Genomic DNA, 24,185 nt, shown 5'->3' with positions numbered 1-24,185 from the left:
GGTTAGAATAATGCTCCCCTCAAGAGAGAAACCTGAGCCTGACCACTGGTGTTTCCCTCTTGTAATCCTAACTACTAGGGAGGCTGAAATTGGAAGATTGCGGTTCAAAGCCAGCCGGAGCAGCAAAGTCCATGAGACCCTTGAGGTAAGGGTCAAGTGTTATAGCACTAGCCTTGAGTGGAAAAATCCAATCAAGAACTTGAGATCTTGAGTTTAAGCCTCAATACTGGCTCAAAGAGAGATGAAAGGAGAGAAGAGGAGGGAAGAGAAGGGGGAGGGAGAAAGAGACATCAGACTCGGAAATCTCAGCAGGTGGCTGTGAAGCGATAGGAAACTGGACTCAGAGTCTTAGTAGAGAGAGGGAAGTGCAACGTGACGGACTATGATATCAAGAAGCGCGTGGTTCTGTGATTTGCACCTGGCTTGGCTTCAGACTTCGAGACTACTTGTTCCCAATCTGACCCCCCCCCACACCCCCCACCAGTTCAATAGACTAGCAATGTGGATTGGCTCTTTTCCTGGCCAATCCTATTAACGGGTGGGCTTGACTAGTAAACCAATCAAAGACCCCCTGAGGGGCGGAGTTTTCTTCCGCTTGGATCCCAGTGCGGGGGAGGGGTAAAAATAAAATGTTCAATTTCCAGCCAATCTCTGGAAAGGCAGCAGGGCATCCTCCAATGGGAGCCGAGGAGTCTTAGCTAGCAGTAGAGGCCCGTGACCCCGCTCGCGCTTCAGCGAGCGGGAGGAAAGCGTCCAGTGGATTCGCGAGATCCAGCTGCAGGTCTTTTGCACCACAGCGGCGGCGCCGACTGCTGGACCTATCTGGTGAGAAATCTTAAAGATAGGGCGAAGCGGGGAGTTGGCGGGGCGGGGGAGGGGGGTTGGGGGGAAAGAGGTCGACCTAGAGTGCGTGAGGGGTGGGGCCTGGCGCGCTATTACCTGGGCGGCTTCTTAACCTTAGGTCTGCGGGTGGCTGAGGATCCTTCAGGTAGCAAAGGGAAGGCGAGTGTTCCTGTGGCCCCCAGAGGCAAGCAGGTGAGTACCCTGCGGAGCCCACCGCCTGTGCCCACCCTCCACAGCACCCTCCTCTCCACAACGCCCCCCTCTTCACAGCGCTCCCCCCGCATCGCAATCTCTTAGGAAACGATTCTGTGCAGGTCTGCAGCTCACGTGATCGTCTGTGTGCCTCTGTCTCCATGTCTTCCCACCCCACCCCACCCCAGTGTATGTCTCCTTCTCTTGAGACATACTAGACAGCCCAGACCTAGGAGGCTGAATCAAACCTGACTCGATTTGTTGAAAGTAGTCAGGAAACCTTGAGCTATATAGCTTCACCCACCTGGGCCTCAGTTTCCTCATCTGTCAAATGGGGGTGTAATCATTTCTGCCTGAGACAATGAATGTGCATTATTTTTCCCAGCTCCTGGGCCCCTAGGAAATTTTCAATAAATGATGACTGTCCTGATTGAAAAGAATGTTGTCTCTCTTGGTCTCTGTCTTTGTTTTCCTCTTGTCTGTGTCTGACACCACCCCCCATTGGATCTTTCTGAATGCTTGACTTTCTTTGATATTCTTTTTTGAGCCTGTCTCTTTTCCATTCCTAAAGAGGTTGTATGTGGGGGGACTATTTATAGCAACAAAACCGATCTTAAAGCAGGGTTTTAAAAAAACATGGAACCTAGCCTTGGGCTGCTTCTATCCTCACTGAGAAGGGAAACCTTCCCCAGCCTACCCGCTAAGTTTGTAGAGACAGCCAGGATGAGGACCAACCTAAATTAAAAGCCACTTTTTGAATAATTCTTCTTCCTATATAATGCGAATCACCACATTCTTGTCTTCTTGTTGCATTCTGGCCACCTGAAACTCATGCTCAGCCATCAGTAACCTCCCACCCCCATCCCATCCTGATGTATGTGTGTGTGTGTGTGCGTGCACACACACACGTGTGTGCCAGTGCCAGTGCCAGTGCCAGTACAGGGGTTTGAACTCAGAGCCTGGGTACAATCCCTTAGTTTTTTTGTTCAAGGCTGGTGCTGTACCACTTGAACCACACCTCCACCTCCACTTCTGACATTTTTGGTGGTAATTGGAGAAAAGAATCTCAAAGACTTTCCTGCCTGGGCTGGTTTCAAACCAGGATCTTCAAATCTCCGCCTCCTGTAACCTGGCTTTTGATTACTTCCTTCATTTTCTTTCCGTACTTTGGGCATTCAGACACTCTATATGTTTTGAAATGCCCTCTTCACTATTTTCAAATGAAGTATATAGAACATTGAATATATTCATGACCTTCAACCAATATAATGCCCTAATTTTAATATAAGGAAGAAAAATTTATAACAAATCAATATACATTTCAATATGTAAAGGGTGGGATGTGACTTCACTTGAAGACATAATGAAATGTTCTTGCACATACTTGCACACGCTTGAATATGACAGCTCCATGTGTGTTTAATGGTGACTCAAACCACAGGTTGGATGATGCAGCTCTTCTAAATGATGGACAATTTTCCATAAAGTTCTATAAAACAGAATATGTATAGTCTGTATGGTTGCTGAATTTCTGGAAAAGTCAGTCTAAATTAAAATCCTTGATCATTCATCCCCCAGTCTCCCTTTCCCTGTTCCACCCATAATGGCCTCCTTAATGTTACATGAACACAGTAGGGCACACTTCCATCTAGGGGACATTGTACTAGACTCCTCCCCTCCCCTGGTCTACCTTGACCATCCTGTTTAAAATTACAGGCTCCCCTAGCCCTAAACATGCTCCAATTTTCTCCACTAGTGCACAACTTCTTATATAGTTCAGTCAGATGTTTGGCAATTGGAATCTGTTTTGAATAATATATAATTAGGCAGTTTGATCATTTTGCTTACATCATAGAGTGTTACTAAAAATGGCTACAACATCACTAGGTGATTATATATTATATATAATATATGGTATGTATATATAAGTATATATTATACTTTTTTGTAGTACTGGGTTTTGAATTCCTGACTTCACTTTTGGTAGACAGTACCACTTGAATTGTGCCCCATCCTCCCTTTTTTGCTTTAATTATTTTTTGGATAGGGTCTTATCTATCTAAAAATCTTGCCTATATTTTTGCCCATAATTGGTCTCGGTCTGTGATCCTCCTATCTGTGCCTTCTGCAATTATAGGCAGTCACCACCACTGCCCAGATTATTTATTGAGATGGGTTCTCATTAAGTTTTTCTGTGTGTGTGCCTACTGGGGCTTGAACTCAAGGCCTGGGCTCTATCCTTTAGCTTTTTTGCTGAAGGTTAACACACTACTACTTGAGCCACAATCCACTTCTGGCCTTTTGGTGGTTGTCTCACAGGATTTTATGCCTGGGCTGGCTTCAAACCATGATCCTCAGATCTCAGCTTCCTGAGTAGCTAGAGTTACAGGTATGAGCCACTTTCTTCCTTGGTTGATGCTGAATCTCGATTTTCTCAATCTCCCAACTCCCAAGTAACTGGGATTACAGGCATTATTAGCTGCTACACAGCCAGCAGGTGATATAAACTTACGGAACCACTGTCACAGTTGCAGATCATTGTTAATTGAAACATAATGCACTTCATGATTATATGATTTACCTTTGTTAGGTTTGTTGTTTGTTGTCTAACTCCCCAATCAATTGTTCCTTAATGGCACTGTATTACCTAAAACAGTGCATGGTACATATGCTTTCTCAATAAGTTTTTTTCAAATGAATAAATTAATGAATGAAGCTGGGTCTTGTTGGCTCATGCCTGTAATCCTAGCTACTCAAGAGGCTGAGTTCTGAGGATTGCAGTTCGAAGCCAGCCCAGGCAGGAAAGTCTGGGGGATTCTTATCTCTAACAAACTACTCAGAAAAGGCCAGAAGTGGTGCAGTGGCTCAAGTGGTAGAGCACTAGCCTTAAGACAAAAAGGCTCAGGGACAGCACCCAGGCCCTGAATTCAAGTCCCAGGACCAGCACAAAAAAAATTAATGAATAATCCAATTTTTTACCTGCATGATGGTCTGACATTCTAAGGCTATACGAAATCTGGTACAATTCTTTGTTAAATTCTTGTGCACTATAGAATCTGTGGTCCATGTCCACTAAATGCCACTAATGGGCTGGACGCTGGTAGCTCACACCTGTAATCCTAGCTACTCAGGAGACTGAGATCTGAGGATCGAGGTCCAAAGCCAGCCTAGGAAGGAAAGTCTGTGAGACTCTTATCTCCAATTAACCACCAGAAAACCAGAAATGGTGCTGTGGTTCAAGTGGTAGAGCCTCACCTTGAGCTGAAGAGCTCAGGGACATCACCCAGGCCCAGAATTCAAGCCACATAACCGACCAAAAAAAAAAAAGTTACTAAGGATCTCTGATTATTGTAACAATCAAAAATGCCCACAAAACACTCCTTGACTGTCCACACTGAGAAACACTCCTTGAATAGTGATTTGGGTTTTTCTTTTCCCTCTGCTCCCCAAGCAACCCTCTCATGTGTCTCTTACCAGGAGGCTGAGAGATTAGGATAGATGTTCTTAATTCAGTTTGTCCTGTCCAGACTGTCTTCATCCTCCACCTTCTTTGTGTGTATGCATGCATGCATGCCTCTGTGTGTGTGTGCACGCGCGTGTGTGCGCACGTGCACATGTGTGCCTGTGTGTGTGCATGCACACTCTCTGATTCTGGTGCTTGTACTCAGGGCCTGGGAGCTGTCCTTAAGCTTTTTTGCTCAAGGCTAGCACTCTACCACTTGTGCCACAGGTTCATTTTCAGCTTTTTTGGGTGGCTAATTGGAGATAAGAGTTTCATTGAAAAAAAAATAAAAGAGTTTCATTGACTTTCTTCCTGGGCTGGCTTCACACCTCAGATCTTAGCATCCTGAGCAGCTAGGATTATAGGTGTGAGCCACAGATATCTATCTTTAGTCGTTTTTTATTTTCTTTTCACCAGTACCAGGACTTTAACTCAGGGCTTCAATCTGTTCCACTTGCTTGCTAAAGGCTGGTGCTCTACCACTTGAGCCACAACTCCAGCTTTGTTTTTTGCTGGTTAATAGATGGAGCCCCTTGGACTTTTCTGCCTGGGCTGTTCTCAAGGTATGTTTCTCTAGGTCTCAGCCTCCTGAAGTAACTAGATTAACAAGCACGGGCCACTAGCGTGTTTCCCTGGCTGGTTTTAGAATTTTTAGGCTTTCAATTTTTAAAATAATTACACAAATGTTCCCATATTTTTCAGTTAAATTCCTTAAATGTTAATTACCATATAACTACAGTTTAAATATCAAAAAATTAAAAGACTAAGGCTGGATATGGCAGCACACACTTCTACTCCTAGCTACCAGGTGGCATAGATAAAAGGATTGTAATTCAAGGCCAGTCTGAGTTAACAATTAGTGAGACCCCTATCTCAAAAACTAGCCAGGTACTAGTGGCTCACTTATGTAATCCTATAGCTACTTGAGACTCATTGTTCAAAGCCAGCTTAGGCAGAAAAGCTTATAAGACTTTTCTCTTCAATTGACCAGCAAAATGCTGAAAGTGGAGCTGTGTCTCCAGTGGTAGAGCACCAGCCTTGAGTGCAGAAGCCAAGCCAAGAGTGTTAGACACTGAGTGTAAGCCACAGTACTGGCACCAAACCAAGCAACAACAACAAAAAGAAAACAAGCCAGGTGTTCTGGTGTTGTGGCACATGTCTAGAATCTCAGTATCACAGTTACATGGAACATGCAGGTAGAAGTCAAGGCCATTCAGGCAAAAGTGGGAGACCCTATCTGAAAAGCAAACTCAAAACAGCAAAAAGATTTGTGGGGCATAGCTTCAGTGACAGAGCATTTACCAACAATCAGAAGGCCCTGGTTTCAATCCCAGAAGAAAAAAAAAATACAAAATTAACATTAGTACAGTATCAGTAGCAAAAATATAGAACTTACATTTCATCTATTTTCCCAATACTATTTTTTTCTTTTATGATCAACTTCACAATCCCTAATTGCCCTTAGTCACATTGCCTTGGGCACTTTCAATCTGGAACAGTTCTTAGGGATATTTGTTTTTGTCAGTCATGGGACTTGAACTCAGGGCCTGGGCACTGTCCCTGAGTTTTATTGTCCAAGGCTAGCACTCTACCACTTTGAGCCACAGCACTACTTCCGCTTTTCTGGTGCTTAATTGGAGATAAGAGTCAGGAAAATGAACCCTTAGATGTGTATTTTAATGTTTTTTTCTTTCATGCATGTGTTTCTAATGCATTTATAAGATTATCTCTTTGTTGCTTTGTATGTCCCTCCCCCACAGTATAACCCCTGCTTTCACTATATTTGATGTCAGTATAACTTGTGGAGGAGATGGGGAAAAACCAGTTGTTTAAGGATACAGGTGGACCTGTTGCAACAATGAGAAGTACAAGTTGTCATGTCCAAAACGAGCTTTACAACGTCAGTGCCGGGGGGGGGGGGGAAGGGGGGGAAGGAGAAGGATTGGGATTGGGGGGGAGGGGGGAGGCTGGGAAGGGATGTGAAGGGTAAACAAAGGAGGAGGCTGCAATGCTTGGTAAGAAATGTACGCATTATCCTGCCCATGTAATTGTAACTCCTCTGTACAGTATGTTCACAAATAAAATTAAATTAAATTAAAAAAAAATAAACTAATTATATCTCAGAGAAAAAAAAAGAGTCTCATGGACTTTGTTGCCCAGGCTGGCTTTGAACTGAGATCCTCAGATCTCATCATCTTGAGTATCTAGAATTATAGATAGGAGCCATCAGTGCCCAGCTTTGGGTTATTTTTTCTTACATGATTTTGATTCTTTTGTAGAATTCTGAGCAATTATTTGTAGAATTTAGGTTTGTCTAAAGTTTCATTGTGATTTTGGCAAGAATGCCACAGATGGGATGTGTCTTCTGGTCCAAATTCAGGAGGCACATGAAGTCATTTTGTCCCAATACTAATTTTGTTTACTTTGCCTACTTGTTTGGGGTGATACCCACCAGGTTTCTCCATTTAGTTACGGTCTTGTGATGCATAATGATGTTTTGGACAACAATGGACCAAAAATATGACAGTGGTCACATAAGATTATATCACCTAGTGACATCCCAGTTATCCTAGTTGGTGTAAGTACACTCCATATTATCTGCCTAACCTTATCACTGCTTAAGAACTCCTCTGTCCCTCTTCCTCTCCCTCTCCCCTCTTCTTTGTTTCATTTCAGATTTTGTGTGCCTATACTGGGGCTTGAACTCAAGGCCTTGCTCTCTTACCTGTTTTTTGTTTGTTTGTTTTGTTTTTTAGTCAGTCATGGGGCTTGAACTCTGGGCCTAGGCACTGTTCTTGAGCTCTTCAGCTCAAGGCTAGCACTCTACCACTTGAGCCACAACACCACTTCTGGTTTTCTGGTGGTTAATTGGAGATGAGTCTCACAGACTGTCCTGCCTGGGCTGGCTTTGAACAGCAATCCTTAGATCTCAGCCTCCTGAGTAGCTAGGATTACAGGTGTGAGCCACCAGCGCCCAGCTTAACTGGCTTTTTTACTCAAGGCTGGCACACTACCACTTGAGCTGTACCTCCACTTCTGGCTTTTTGCTGCTTAACTGGAGAAAAGAGCCAGCCTGGGCTGGCTTCAAATCTTGATCCTCAGAGCTCAGCCTCTAAAGTAGTTAAAATTAGGAAAGTATGTGTACACAATGGAATTATGTGCTTCCATCAGAAAGAATGACATTGCCCTATTCATAAGGAAATGGAAAGACTTGGAAAGAAAATTATATTAAGTGAAGACACAAAGAAAAAGCCAAACGTAGCACTGTAGCTCTTCAGCCTTAAGTTAAAGAGCTGAGGGACAGCGCCCAGGCCCAGAATTCAGGCACCATGACCGATTCCCCCCCCCCAAAAAAAAGAAATATAGGCTTCATAGTTTCCCTTATTTGTAATAATTAGAATGTGCCTATAAATCTCCAAGTAAACCCAATGGATACTAAAAGACAAAAAATGACACTTGAGCATGATAAATTACACAAGACTAAGCATTCACACTGTGAGGTCAAAGGAGGATATTCTTAGGAGAGGATCACAAGGGTTCAATAGCTATGTGTATTCCTTCTTATCCTAAATGTTCCTTCACTTTCTTGGTCAGCAGGACAATGAGAGGAACATGGTGCCCTTGCCTTGAGTTGAGAAAAGTTTTTGAATTCCCATACATGAGAAAATGGAGGGGGAGCAAGAAAGAGAAAACTTTTTGAAACTTTTATAACAAAGCATCCTGACTTGTTAACTAGAGCTGTGAACATTTACATGTTTCTATTACAATCATATCACCTTCTGGCCTCCATGGTTTCTGTGAAAAGGCAACTGTTAATATTATTGAGTCATTTTCTTTTACTGCTTTCAAGATTTTTTTTGTCAGTTTTACCATGATGTTTGTAAGGATGGATCACCTTGAGTTTTTTTCTTTTAGCATCTTAAATAATGTAGATTAATATTTTTCATCTCATTTGAGAACTTCCAGTCCTTTCTCTTCCTATTCTCATTCCTGTTATCATATAGAACTCCATTATGTATGTATTGTGATTGGTGGTCTCCTACAAGTCTGTGAGCATCTGTTTCTTTTTCCCTTTTTTATCTTTCTGATTCTCAGAATGGCCAATTGCTATTAACCTATTGCTAATTTATCCTTTTTTTCTCCTGCCAGCTCAAATCTGTTATTGAGCTTCTTTTTTTGGGGGGGGGGTCCGGTCGTGGGGCCTGAACTCTGGGCCTGGGCGCTGTCCCTCAGCTCTTCAGCTCAAGGCTAACGCTCTACCACTTGAGCCACAGCGCCATTCTGGCTTTTTTCTTTTTTCTTATGTGGTGCTGAGGAATCAAACCCAGGGCCTCATGCATGCAAGGCAAGCGCTCTACCACTGAGCCACCTCCCCAGCCCTGTTATTGAGCTTCTTTAGTGAAGGTTTTTTGTTGGTTTTTTATTTATTTTGACTTAGTGCTTGAACTCAGGACCTGGGCACTGTCCCTAAGCTTTTTTGCTAAAGGCTAGTGGTCTACCACTTTGAGCCACAGCTCCATTTCAGGTTTTCTGGTGGTTAATTGGAGATAAAATGAGTCTGTGGACTTTCCTGGGCTTTGAACCGAGATTCTGAGATTTCTGACTCCTGAGTAGATAGGATTACAGGTGTGAGTCACCAGCACCTATCTTCTCCAGTCAATTTTTTTTTTTTTTGTCCGTCGTGGGACTTGAACTCAAGGTCTGGGCAGATAGGATTACAGGTGTGAGTCACCAGCACCTATCTTCTCCAGTCAATTTTTTTTTTTTTTGTCGGTCGTGGGACTTGAACTCAAGGTCTGGGCGCTGTCACTCAGCTCTTCAGCTCAAGGCTAGTGCTCTACCACTTGAGCCACAGTGCCACTTCCTCCAGTCAAGTTTAGTGTTGATGATTGAACTCAGGTTCTTGAGATTGTTCAACTTGTTTGTCTGGTGCTCTACACTTGAGCCACACCCCAGCCTTACTTTTTGCTGGCTAATTGGAGATGGAGTCTCATGGATTTTTCTGCCTGGGCTGGCTTCAAGCTGCAACCCTCTGGATGTCAGCTGCCTTAGTGACATGAGACACCAATACCATATTTCTTTTTTTTGGGGGGGGTCCGGTTGTGGGGCCTGAACTCTGGGCCTGGGCACTGTCCCTCAGCTTTTCAGCTCAAGGCTAGCGCTCTACCGCTTGAGCCATATCACCCCTTCCGGCTTTTTTTTCTGCTTATGTGGTGCTGAGGAATCGAACCCAGGGCCTCATGCATGCAAGGCAAGCGCTTTACCACTGAGCCACCTTCCCAGCCCCTGCCCTATTTCTAAGATAATTTCAAAGCTTGTCTCACCAAATTATCTGCATTTGATAAGATACTGTTTTCAGACTTCAGTTTGTGTGTGTGTGTGTGTGTGTGTGTGTGTGTGTGTGTGTGTATGTGTGTGTGTGTGTGTGTGTGTGTTAGAACTGAGGCTTGAACCCAGGCCTGAGCACTGCTCCTGAGATTTTACGCTCAAAGCTAGTGCTCTACCACTTGAGTAATAATTCCACTTCTAGTGGTTAATTTTAGATAAGTCTCATAGACTTTTCTGTCAGGCTGGCTTCTAACCATAATCCTCAGATCTCTGCTTCCTGAGTAGCTAGGATTACAGGTGTGAGCCACTGGCACCCTACCTGGACTTTAATTATTGGCATATACTTTCCTTTCCTTGTTTGAAAATATTTATAATAGCTAGAGTCTTTGTCTATTAAATCCAAAGCATGGGAAAACTCAGGGACATGTTCTGTTGCTAGTTTTGTTCCTATGTATATATGGCATGCTTTACTCTTTCTTTGTATGTCTAATAATTTTGTAAAACATGGAACCTTATAGATACTTTATTTTAATAATTCTGGTATCAGACTCTTTTACTTTGGGGTTCTTACATTTTATTATTAAATGCATTTTTTTGTGGTACTGGGGTTTGAACTTAGTGCCTTGTTCATGCCAGACAAGTGTTCTACCACTTGAGCCATGCCTTCTGTCCTTTTTTGTGCTGGTGCTGGGGCTTGAAATTGGGGCCTGGATGCTGTCCTGGAACTTTTTTGCTCAAGGTTATCACTCTACCACTTGAGCCATACCTCCACTTTCGACTTTTTTGAGCAGTTAATTGGAGATAAGAATATCATGGACTTTCCTGTCCAGGCTGGCTTCTAACTGTGATCCTCAGATCCCAGTCTCTTGAGAAGCTAGGATTACAAGAGTGAGCCATGGGTGCACAGCTGCATTCATTATTTTTTTTAATAGTATCTTGCACCGGGCATCAGTGGCTCATTCCTGTAATCCTAGCTACTCAGGAGGCTGAGATCTGAGGATCGTGGTTCAAAGCCAGCCCGGCCAGGAAAGTCCCTTAGACTCTTATCTCCAATAAGCCACCATAAAACTGGAAGTGGAGCTGTGGCTCAAGTGGTAGAGCGCTAGGCTCAAGCTGAAGAGCTGAGGGACAGAGTCCAGGCCCCAAGACTGACAAAATAATTAGTATCTTGCATTTATGTTCCAGTTGGCCTGGAACATAAATGTTCCCATTTAGGCTTACCATGTATCTGAGATGAACAGACTTACAAACAGCAGTGTGCCAAGCTGTCATTGATTGAGATGTGGGTCTGGTGAATTTTTTTATTTTGGTTGCGGCTGATCTCAAGCTGCAATCTTCCTGATCTCCATTATTGCAGCAGCTAGTATTACAGGCTTGAGCCACGCCACCCAGTGTACATCTGTTTATTTTCATCTGTTAAATAACACATTTTATTATAAATAGTATGAAACTATTTAGTATATGCTTTATTTCATATACTTTTTCATTTTGGGGAGTTTGATTAAAATATATACTTAAAATCTATTCTCTTGGAGCTGGGGTGTGTATACATAGGTCTATTAGGTCTAAAGTATAGTTTAAGTCTGTTGTTTCCTTATTGATTTTTCTATCTGGCTGATCTTTACATTGCTGCAAGTGAAATACTCAAGTTTCATATTATTGATTTCAATATATCTCTCTTCAGGTCTGTTGATAGATTTACTTTATATATTTAAGTGCTCCAATATTGGGTACACATGTTTGTAGTTGTAACTCTACTGATCAATTGACCCTTTCAGCACTATATAAATACTTCTCATATATATTTATATATGACATATATATACATACACACACATATATTTGTCAATCATGGGGCTTGAACTCAGGGCCTGGACACTGTCCCTAAGCTCTTTTTGTTCAAGGCTAGCACTCTACTACTTGAGCTACAGCTCCACTTCTAGCTTTTTTGCTAATTTATAGAATATAAGAATCTCATGGACTTTTCTGCTGGACTAGCTTCAAACTATGATCCTCAGATCTCAGCCTCCTGAGTAGTTAGGATTGTAGGTGTGAGCCACTAATGCCCAGAAAATACTGTCTTTTAACCTTCATACTAAAGTATCAATTATTTAAGCACCTTTGTTTTAGTATTAGAATATTCTGAATTTGGCTATGTATTTTTGCCAGTGAGTTTTATACTTTATGTTTTCTTGTTGCAAACTAACATCCTTTTCTTTAACTTGAATAACTCATGTTAGCCCTTCGTTTTTAGATTTTTTTTAAATTGTTATTATAAAGGTGATATACAGAGGGGTTACAGTTATATAAGTCAGATAAAGAATACATTTCTTTTTTTTTTTTTTTTTTTTTTTGGTCATGGGACTTGAACTCTGGGCCTGGGCGCTGTCCCTCAGCTCTTCAGCTCAAGGCGAGCGCTCTACCACTTGAGCTACAGCGCCACTTCCGGTTTTCTGGTGGTTTATTGGAGATAGGAGTCTCACGGTCTCTCCTGCCCCGGCTGGCTTTGAACCGCAATCCTCAGATCTCAGCCTCCTGAGTAGCTAGGATTACAGGCGTGAGCCAGCAGCGCCCGGCTAAGAATACATTTCTTATTGGACAATGTCACCCCTTTACCTGTTCTCCAGTCTGGTCTAATCTCTCAAAGCTTTTGTTTGTCGAGGAGTATTGCGTTTCATCTTCAATTTTGAAGCACATCTTTGCCAGGTACTGTATTATTCATTGGCAGATTTTTTTTTCCCTTCAGCTTATTGAGTGGATCCATCCTACCCTCTCCTAATCTGTAAGATCTCTGCTGAGAATTTGATGGTAGCCTTATTAAACTCTATTGTATGTTATTCGCTTTCTTTCTTTGCTACTTTCAGTATCTTCTGTTCATGGTTTATTCTTTGTCTTTTTGTTGTCTTGTTTGGATTGGATCTGATTGAAGACTTTACCTTACTGTTCATGGGTTGTTCTATATATATTTATATATCTATATATTTATATATAGATATATATACACTTTACCTTACTGTTCATGGGTTGTTTTACACACACACACACACACACACACACACACACACACACACACACACACACACACACACACACACACACACACACACACACACACACACACACACACACACACACACACACACACACACACACACACACACACACACACACACACACACACACACACACACACACACACACACACAGCCCCAGTCCTGGGCCTGAGAGCTGTCCCTGAACTTTTGTGCTTAAGGCTGGCACTCTTATCACTCAAGCCCAATCTCCACTTCCTACTTTTTTGGTGGTTAACTGGAGATAAGAATCTCTTGAACTTTCCTGCCAGGTCTGGCTTTGAAGCATAATTCTCAGGTCTAAGCCTCCTGAGTAGTTAGGATTACAGGTGTGAGCCACCAGCACCAGGTAGTTTTCTTTTATAAAATTCCTGCTTCCTTAAATAAACATTTTGTATCACTTCTCCTTCATTAAATTACATCATTCAAACATTTGCTCTTTCAGTGTTACCTAATACCATTAGTTTTCTCATTTTCCTTCATTTTCTTATTTCTCCTCTGATTATATTTTCAAATAACTTGCCTTAAAGTCCACAGATACTTTTGTTGTGCTTGATCAGTTTTGCTGTTGATGTTTTCTTGGATTTTAACCAAGCTTCCTTACACAATTATTTTTTTTCAGGTAGTTCACAAATCCTTTCCTTAAGGTTGTTTACTAGCACATTCTTTGGCTCCTTTAGTAGTGGTGTTTTTGCCTGTCTCTGTGCTTAGTCTTGATCTTGTGGCTGTGCTTTTGTGACTGCACATTTGAAGAATTAGACTTACACCAGTCTTTGCAAAAGTGACTTTGTGTGTGAAAGCCAGTCAGTGTGGTGTGGACAGGCTTGATGCTAGAATCCTTGGTCGGACTGTCCTGGTACCCATCTGAGTTACCAAGTAATTGAGTCTACCTGGAGCTTTTGTCCACAGTATGCAACTGGACCCTGTATCCATGGGGCTAGCCTGGTGTCTGGCCCACAGGAGCTGACCTGATATTAGGATGATCCTTAAGCCTTAATCTGTAGGGTCTAGCCAGGCTATGGAATGGGCCTGATGTATAGGAGCTGGCTTGTTATTGGGGAAGGGCAGAAGCCTAAATCCATGGGTCAGGGATTTTTGTCCACAAGGTCTGGCTTGGAGTCTGGGTCTGCAGAGATGTTCCTAGAACCTTGGCTTGCAGGGACTGGCCGGGTACCAATGTCTACTAGCTTAGGGCTAGACCCTATGTTTGCTACAGTACCTTGAACTTTGAATGGAGAGACTCAGATAAATCCTGAAAAGCTCCATTTGGCAATCTTGCTGATATCTGGATTCTTAGGGTTTGTTGTTGTTTTGTTTTGTTGCTGCTGCTATAGATGTTATTGTTCTTTATATTTTATATATATTTTTTTTATTTTTTTTTGGGGGGGGGGTCTGGTCCTGGGGCCTGAACTCTGGGCCTGGACGCTATCCCTCAGCTCTTCAGCTCAAACCTAGTGCTCTACCACTAGGGTCACAACGCCACTTCCGGCTTTTTTCTTTTTGCTTATGTGGTGCTGAGGAATCGAACCCAGGGCCTCAGGCATGCAAGGCAAGCGCTCTACCACTGAGCCACCTTCCCAGCCCTTTATTATATTTCTGTATATCTTGCTAGCTATGTCCTTTGCCATGCAGAAGTTCTACAGCTTCGTGCAATCCCATTTGTCCAAGCTTTCTTTGATTTGTTTTGTTTCCGGGTCTCTATTAAGAAAATTTCGGCCTGTGCCAAGGAGACCTAGGGTTTCTCCTATTCCATCCTGTAATGTTTTCAGAGTGTCTGCTTTGATCCATTTGGAGTTGATTCTGGTGCAGGGTGATATATAAGGATCTAGCTTTAGTTTTCTACAAGTAGTTAACCAATTTTGCGAGCACCATTTACTGAAGAGGCTGTCTTTCTTCCATTCTATTTTTTTAGCTCCCTTATCGAAGATTAGATGGCTATAGGTCTGTAGGTTCATTTCTGGGTTTTCAATTCTATTCCATTGGTCCTGAAGTCTGTTCTTGTGCCAGTACCAAGCTGTTTTGATTACTATGGCTTTATAGTAGAGTTTGAAATTTGGTATTGATATTCCTCCAGCACTTGAACAGTGAATATTCTTGTACATCTCCTGCTGCCCACACATAGCCATTTTTCTAATTATATACCTAGGAATACAGCTGCTGTATAATAGGACATGTAAAAAGTTTACCTTGCCAGGATTCTGCCAAACTATTCAAAAAGATACCAAATTACACTCCTTTTAGCAATAAGTAAGAGAATCCAGTGATCTGTGCCCTCAAACTCCATATTGTCCCACTTTTGGGGGGGGGGGCTGGGCACCGCTGTCCTGAGCTTTTTGCTCAAGGCTAGCTCTCTACTCAAGGCTAGCTCTCTACCATGTTTTTTGTCAGTCATAGGCCTGAATTCTGGGCCTGGGCACTGTCCCTCAGCTCTTCAGCTCAAGGCTAGCGCTCTACTATTTGAGCCACAGTGCCACTTCTGGCTTTTTCTGCTTATGTGGTGCTGAGGAATTGAACCCAGGGCCTCATGCATGCAAGGCAAGCACTCTACCACTGAGCCACCTTCCCAGCCCCCTCTCTACCACTTTGAGCCACAGCACCACTTACAGTTTTCTTGTGGTTTATTGGAGATAAGAGTCTCACACACTTTCCTGTCTTGGCTGGCTTCAAACCCTGATCCTCGGATCTAACCCATTGAGTAGCTGTGATTAAAGGTGTGAGCCACAAGGCCCAGCTCTCACTTTTTTTTGGTGCCTGTCCTGGGGTTTAAACTCAGGGCCTTCAGCTCTTGTTTGTTTTTACTCAAGGCTGGCACATTTCCACTTCCAGTGTTTTGCTGGTTAGAGGTAAGAGTCTCATGGACTTTTTTGCCTAAACTATCTTTGAACAAGTATCTTCAGATCTCACCTACTGGGTAACTAAAATTATAGGTGTGAGCCACTAGGATTTGGCAATCACTCATTTTTTGTCATCAGTGAGTGTGAAAGTATACAATAGACTTAATTAGCACTTTTCCAGTAATTAATGTGGTTATTAATATAGTTTTCCTAATTTTTGGCTACATGTTTCCTCTTCTGTTACAGAACTGTTAAAATCTTTTGCACATTTATTTATTTTCTTTTTTTTGGCTGGTCCTGGGGCTTGAACTCAGGGCCTGGGTGTTGCTGTCCCTGAGTTTTTGTGCTCAAGGCTAGCACTCTACCACTTGAGCCACAGTTCTCCTTTCTGCACATTTAATTTTTTTTTTTTTTTTGCCAGTTCTGGGACTTGACTCTGGTCCTGAGCACTGTCTCTGAGTTCTTTTTGTTTAAGGCTAGCGCTCTACCACTTGAGCCACAGCACCACTTCCGGTTTTCTGAGTGGTTTATTGGAGATAGTCTCACAGACTTCCCTCCCCGGGCTGGCTTTGAACTGCGATCCTCAGATCTCAGCCTCCTGAGTAGCTAGGATTACAGGCGTGAGCCACTGTCGCTTTGCTCACATTTAGATTTTTAAAAATCATTTTTATTGAATTTTTTTTGGGTCCAGTTGTGGGGCCTGAACTCTGGGCCTGGGCACTGTCCCTCAGCTCTTCAGCTCAAGGCTAGCACTCTACCACTTGAGCCACAGCACCACTTCCAGCTTTTTTTTTCTGCTTATGTGGTGCAGAGGAATCGACTCCAGTGCCTCATGCATGCAAGGTAAGTGCTCTACCACTGAGCCACCTTTCCAGCCCATGAATTATTTTTAAAAGCAGCAGTGAGGTTTGAACTCAGTTTCATGCTTGGAGGTCATGCTGCTAGCTTTGTTTTCAGTGTTTTGTTATTTTTGTCTGTCATGGGGCTTGAACTCAGGGCCTAGACACTGTCCCTGAGCTTTATTGCTCAAGGTGAGCTATCTACTACTTGGAGCCACAGCTCTACTTCTGGTTTTCTGGAGATAAGAGTCTCATTGACTTTCCTGCCTTGGTTGGCTTCAAATGATGATCCTTAGATCTTATCCCCTTGAGGAGCAAGGATTACAGGTGGGCACCATCAGCACTTGTTTGCTTTTTTTTTTTTTTTGCTGGTTCTGGATCTTAAACTCAGGGCCTGCGCACTGTCCCTGAGCCTCTTTGTGCTCAAGGCTAACCCTCTATCACTTGAGCCATAGTGCCACCTCCAGATTTTTCTGAGTGTTTTTTTTTTGTTTTGTTTTGTCTCACAGACTTTCCTGTCGGGGCTGGCTTTGAACAACAATCCTCAGATCTCAGCTTCCTGAGTAGTGCTAGGATTACAGGTGTGAGCCACCAGCGCCCAGCTTGCAGTTGTTTAGAGTCTCACTTTCTGCCCAGGCATGGACCTGGACTATGAGCCACCTATTTTAGGCTTCATGTCATTGTTGAGATGATAGGCACATACTACTATACCCAGCTTACCTCTTTTAAGACTGAGTCTCATGGACTTTTTTTTAATTAAGTTTTTTTATTGTGAAAGTACTGTACATCTCATGGACTTTTCTGCCTGAACTAGATTAGAACCATGATCCTCCCAATTTCAGCCTTTCACATAGCTAGAATGAAAGGTGTACATTACTGCTTACAGATATGGGTTGAGAAGAGGCTCTCATGAACTTTTCTGCTCAGGCTGGCCTCAAACCTCAGTCATCATATTTTGTTGTAATTGTTCTTTGTTGTAATTTGTTCTTTATTTGGACTACTTACCAATTATCAGTTATACTTATTAGTTATATTTTATTAGTTTATGGGCTTTTCTTTAATCTGACTTTCCATGAGCAGTATTTCTTTTTTCAGTTGGGGATGTAGGTATTAGGAATCACAGTCATGAATGCTAGGCAAGTACTCTACCACTGAATTATATACCCTTAGCCCTAGGAATTGTTAGTTTTAGTTATATGGAATTGATTCATCTTTTCTCTTATAGCTAGCCATTTATCTGGTCTTTCTTGACCTATATCATATACATGTTCTTTATGTTTTTCAAACAAAAGTTTACCTTTCATGTTTAAGGGCTTAATCTAGATAGTATTGATGTTTGTATGGTATAAGGGAAGGAGGTGGTTTCATTATTGTCTAACTTAATAATCTGAAGTGTTGCTTCTCTCATACATCAGAGTTCCTTATCTGTATAGGTCTCTTCACTTTTGGTTAATTCTTTTGCCAATGGACCAGTGCTGTACTACTTTGATGCTGTAGCCTCATGATATATCTTATACTGAATAGAGAAAATCTTCCTACCTTATTTTTCTTCAGGACTGTCATATATTCTCGATTATTTTTCTTTACTTTCTTTTTTTTTTTTTATCTTTTTTTGGTGCCAGTACTGGGACTTGAACTTGGGACTTTGTGGCTCTCACTTCTTTTTTTCACCCAAGGCTGGTATTATACCACTGAGACACTCCTCCACTTCCAGCTTTTTAGTGGTTAATTGGATATAATAATCTCACAAGCTTTTTTGCCCAAGTGACTTTACCATGATTCTCAACTTCCTGAGTAGCTAGGTATTACAGACATGAGCCATCAGCACCGAGTTCAATCCTTTTTTTTACTTAAAATACATTTCAGAATCATGTTCTATAAAAAATTCTATATTCTGGATGGGTGCCAGTGGCTCATGCCTGTAATCTAGCTACTCAGGAGTCTGAGATCTGAGGATCACAGTTCAAAGGCAGCCAGGGCAGGAAAGTCCGTGAGACTCTTATGTCCAATTAGCCACTAGAAGAAAACAGAAGTGGTGCTGTGGCTCAAGTGGTAGAGTGCTAGCCTTGAACTGAAGAGCTTATGGACAGCGTCCAGGCCCAGAGTTCAAGTCCTACGACTGACACAAAAATTTTTTTTAAAAAATCTATGTTTTATGAAAATTTTATGTCTTATAAAAATTTTAGAATTACAATGAATATATAGATCAGTTTGAAAATAATTTATCTTTATGATATGGAGTCTTTCTAGCTCTAATCACAATATATCCTTGTATTTAAACTCTTTTATTTTATTTATTTATTTATTTATTTATTTATTTATTTATTTTTTTTGTTGGTCGTGGGGCTTGAACTCTGGGCTTGGGCGCTGTCCCGGCGCTCTTCAGCTCAAGGCGAGCGCTCTACCACTTGAGCCACAGCACCACTTCCGGTTTTCTAGTGGTTTATTGGAGATAAGAGTCTCACGGATTTTCCTGCCAGGGCTAGCTTTGAACTGCAATCCTCAGATCTCAGCCTCCTGAGTAGTTAGGATTACAAACGTGAGCCACCAGCGCCCCGGCTTAAACTCTTTTATTTTTGTGCCAGTACTGGGGCTTGAACTCCATGCCTGGGCACTGTCTCTGAGCTCTTTTGTTCAAGACTACCACTCTACCACTTGAGCCACACTCCACTTCAGCTTTTTTGTGTGTAATAAGAGTCTCACAGACTTTTCCTGCCTAGCTTGGCTTTGAACCATAATCCTCACATCCTAGCTTCCTGGGTAGCTAGGATTAGTGTGAGCCACTGGTTCCTGGCTTAAGATAAATTATTTGATGTCTCTTGTCCAAGCCTTTTCATTTTCTGCATAAGGCTTTACATATCTTTTATTAGATTTACTCCTCCATACTTTGTTTGCTCTTGTTATACATGGGATATTTTCAGTATATTTTTATATCTTTTGCAGGTGTATAGAAATATAACTAATTTTTATTTATTGATATTATTACCATTTACCTTAAAAACTATTATTTGCAGGTAATTTTTTCATTTTGGACTAATTTCACATTTACAGATAAGTTAGTAAAGAGTTCCTATATACTCCACATTCTGGTTGGTGCATTTATCACTGGCACTAGTGACTTGAGTCTTTAATCCTAGCTACTCAGGGGTTGAGATTTGAGGATCAGGGTTCAAAGCTAGCCCAGGCAAGAAACTCCATGAAACTCTTACCTCCAGTTAACCACCAAAAACTAGAAGTGGAGGTGTGGCTCAAATGGTGTTCAAGACCTTGGTGCTGTCCCTGAGCTTTTTTTGGGGGGGTCCGGTCGTGGGGATTGACCTCTGGGTCTGGGCTCTGTCCCTCAGCTCTTCAGCTCAAGGCTAGAGCTCTACCACTTGAGCCAAAGCGCCACTTCCGGCTTTTTTTTTTTTTTTTGCTTATGTGGTGCAGAGAAATCGAACCCAGGGCCTCATGCATGCAAGGCAGGCGTTCTACCACTGAGCCACCTTCCCAGCCCCTGTCCCTGAGCTTTTATGCTCAAGTCCACTTCTGTTTTCTTTTGTTGTTGTTGCTATTGTTTGTTTATTTGTTGGTGATTAATTGGAGATAAGAGTCTCTTAGACTTTTGTGCCTGAGCTAGCTTTGAACCTTGATTCTCTGATTTCAGTCTCTTAAGTTTCTGGGATTGCAGGTGTGAGCCACTAGTGATTGGCCCTTTTTTTTCTTGATTTTTTTTTTTGTCGGTCATGGGACCTGAACTCTGGGCCTGGGCACTGTCCCTCAGCTCTTCATCTCAAGGCTAGCGTTCTACCACTTGAACCACAGCACCACTTCTGGCTTTTCTCCTTATGTGGTGCTGAGAAATTGAACCCAGGGCCTCATGCATGCAAGGCAAGCAGTCTGTCACTGAGCCACCTTCCCAGCCCTTTTCTTCTTGTTTTTGTTGCAAGACTGGTACTCAGACTTGATACTTAATGCTTTGCTTATTGGCTGATGTTCTACCAACTGAGCCAAGTCTCTAACCCCTCTTTTTTTAAGTTTCTTTTTTCAGTTTTCTTTTTTTTTCTTTTAATAGATTGAGCTTATATGCCTGTAATCCTAGCTACTCAGGAGGCTGAGATCTGAGGATCAGGGTTTAAAGCCAGCCCGGGCAGGAAAGGCTGTGACTTATCTCCAATTAACCAACAGAAAACTGGAAATGGCACTGTGGCTCAAGTGGTAGAGCTGGAGCTCAGGGACAGGGTCCAGGCTCCTAGAAGAGGGCATATCTATATTATCTCTAAGTTTTCTGTAAAGATTTGTCTCATCCCTTTTTAAAAGTATTTAGTCACTTGTTTATATCAGTATAAACTCATCTATATTTTATTTAGTGACTTGAGATACAAATCCAATACTCTGTTCTTTGGTTCATTGTTCAAATTCTAGCTTTGCCCACTGGGGATACTTTCCGATTGACTCCTATGTCCCTTTGACATATCCCAACCCTTTGTTTTTGAGTACTTTCACCCTTTGTTTTTGAGTACTTTCTTACTGTCTGCCATTACAGTGCCAGTACTTGAGTCAGCTCTAACTCTTAAACTGTGTGTCAATATTCTTTTGTGTTTTCGATATTGACAGCATATTATATGGTTTATAAATAATGAAAGCTTTGTTTCCTTTCCAAGTGTTATGCCTTTCTTTTTCTTATCTTATTGAGATGGCCAATAAATATATCCAATGAATAGAAAAGTGGTGTTCCTGTCCTGTGTAGTGTAAGGGAAACACCACTATTTTGTCTGTAGTAAGAAGGTATTTGTGGGATAGCCAGCTCTAGTGCCCCCTGGGCTGCTTTATCTTTAGCTTTGCAATAAACTTCTCTTTTACTTAAAGAAAACAGTATTTTCTGCTGAGTGCCAGTGGTTCACACCTGTAATTGTAGTTACTCTGGAGAATGAGATAAAAGGATTGAGTTTGAAGCCACCCTGGGCAGACAAATCTAAGAGACTCATTCCCAATTAACCAGCAAAAAGCCAGTAGAGCAGTAGCTCAAGTGGTAGTGAGTAGGAAAGCACATGAGACTCTTACCTCCAATTAACCAGCAAAAGCTGGAAGTGGAGGTAAGATAGAGCTCCAGCCTTGAATGGAAAAAAACTAAACAAGGATGCAAAGCTCTGTATTCAAGCCCCATTACTGGCACGTATGAATGCACATGCACACACATACACACACACTCACACAGTATTTCATGTCAGTTTCTATAGGTGTTAACTGGTTTTCTTATTTCATCCCGTTTCTCTATAGAAAGAACTTTTATTATTTTTCATATCATTAAAAATATCAAATGATTTTGAATTTCCTAGGATGATTTTTTTTGTTTTTTTTGTTTATTTTGGGGTCCGGTTGTGGGGCCTGAACTCTGGGCCTGGGCGCTGTCCCTCAGCTCTTCAGCTCAAGGCTAGTGCTCTACTACTTGAGCCACAGCGCCACTTCCGGCTTTTTTCTTTTTGCTTATGTGGTGCTGAGGAATCGAACCCAGGGCCTCATGCATGCAAAGGAATCACTCTACCACTGAGCCACCTTCCCAGCCCCGATTATGTTTTTTGTCCAGTAATTTCTACCATTTGTGCCACAGCTCTACTCTATTCTCCAATAATTTCGTAGCATGGTAAATGACATTGATAGATTTTCCTTCATGATAGAACAACTTTGCATTTCTGATATAAACATAACGTGGCCGTGATCTTTACCTTTTCATATAGCACCGAACTGGGTTTGTCAGTGTTTTGTTTAGAATTTTGTCTGTATCCGTGAGCAAGACTGACTTTTAATTTTCCTTTTCTCATGCTGTCCTGATTTGCCTGTGACCTTAACGTTCTGCTGTTGCCATAGAATGAGTCAGATTATATATTCTCTCCTTTACAATATTCTGGAAGACACCATAACTTCAGAAAGATCTGCTTGTTAGAACTCTCCTATAAACCATTTTGATGTGGTGGGGTTTTTTTTGAGTTAGTATTAAACATTTTTTGGGGATGGTCCTGGGGCTTGAACTCAGGGTATAGGCACTGTCCCTGAGGTTCTTTGTGCTCAAAACTAGCACTCTACCACTTAAGACACAGCGCCACTTCCAGCCTTTTCTGAGTAGTTTATTGAAGATGAGAGTCTCCCAGGCTGGCTTCAAACAACCTTCCTCAGATTTTACTCTCCTGAGTAGCTAGGACTGCAGGTGTGAGCCACCAGCGCCCTGCTACTATTAAACTTCTAAATTTTTTTTTTTTTTTGCCGGTCATGGGGACTGAACTCTGGACCTGGGTGCTGTCCCTCAGCTCTTTAGCTCAAGGCTAGCGCTCTACCACTTGAGCCACAGTGCCACTTCCGGCTTTTTTCTTTTTGCTTATGTGGTGCTGAGGAATCAAACCCAGGGCCTCATGCATGCAAGGCAAGCACTCTACCACTGAGCCACCTTCCCAGCCCTTCTAAAATATTTTCAAGTTTTGAAGTGCGAGACTTGAATTTATTTCTGTGTCCTATTTCTCAGGATCACATAAACAGAAAAAGCCAGAAGTAGCGCTGTGACTCAAGTGGTAGAGTGCTTGCCTTGAGCAAAAGAAGCTCAGGGACAGTGCCCAGGCCCTGAGTTCAAGCCCCAGGACTGGCAAAAATGGGGCGGGGGGGACAAGAATGTGGCTTTGTGTAAAGTGCTGCCTAGCACGCATGAAGTCCTGGGTTCAATTCCTCAGTACCACATACACAGAAAAAACCAGAAGTAGTTCTGTGGCTCAAGTGGTAGAGTGCTAGCCTTGAGCAAAAGAAGCTCAGGGACAGTGCCCATACCCTGAGTTCAAGCCCCAGGACTAGCAAAACAAAACAAAACAATTCCTTAAACCCCCAAAATTCTTAACAGCCACCATCAACAAATATAACCTCTCCTTAATCCAAATAGGTGGTAAAATATTTAAAACCAGATTTTAAGTTGTTCAAAAATAGTTAGCTGAAATCATGTGTAACAGCTTTTTCCATGGACAAATACAGTGTTAAATGATGATAATTTAAGTAGATTTCAAGTCCAAGTGATCTCTTTCTCATTAACTATTTCAAGATAATGATACTCTTATTTTCAGAACATACATCATATTTAGAGCCATCATCCTGCAGCTAGTTTGGACATCATAAAAAGGGCCCATCAACTACAAATGGATAGAAGTATCTAATAATCGAGAAGACAGAGTTTCAGGGCTTCTGCCTAGAGCTACACCCTCCAGAAGGTCCTCACTGGCCCCCCCCCTGCAGTCATCCCCATCTCAACCAGTCACAACCTGGGCTGTGTATGGTGTTTCCTGGAAACTGGAACACAGAACCTCAGTGAGCAAGAAGACTACAGAAGCTGGCTACTGAAGAGGCTTCTCAGGTGCTAGAGTACTTCCTTAGCCCATTTACTGCAAAGCAGTCTGAGTGTTGGATGCTATTTATTTGTACTCCTCACCACAGAGGCTATTGAGGAATTTGTCAGACCCCACTTTACTAAGAACAAACTTGTAAGGATCTCCAGAAAAGGATACCCGTAGAGAGAAGGAGGGGGGGGGGGCGGGGGCGGGATGGGGGAGGGGGGGTTGCCTTC

The 24,185-nt window shown here is 42.3% G+C and overlaps 1 long non-coding RNA gene across 1 annotated transcript; it reads left to right on the top strand.

The window, feature by feature from the left end:
- The first annotated feature begins 692 nt into the window (after positions 1–692).
- Positions 693–24,136, top strand: LOC138840328 (uncharacterized). Its single transcript, XR_011376066.1, has 3 exons — positions 693–825; positions 962–1,035; positions 23,689–24,136. It is a non-coding gene; the product is annotated as an uncharacterized lncRNA (long non-coding RNA).
- Positions 24,137–24,185: the final 49 nt, after the last annotated feature.

Source organism: Dipodomys merriami, unplaced genomic scaffold, assembly GCF_024711535.1.
Source record: "Dipodomys merriami isolate MVZ:Mamm:240054 unplaced genomic scaffold, mDipMer1.0.p SCAF_3, whole genome shotgun sequence".
Taxonomy (NCBI): Eukaryota; Metazoa; Chordata; class Mammalia; order Rodentia; family Heteromyidae; genus Dipodomys; species Dipodomys merriami.
The sequence above is the reverse complement of the archived record's forward strand: the minus strand, read 5'-3'. Positions and strand labels throughout refer to the sequence as shown.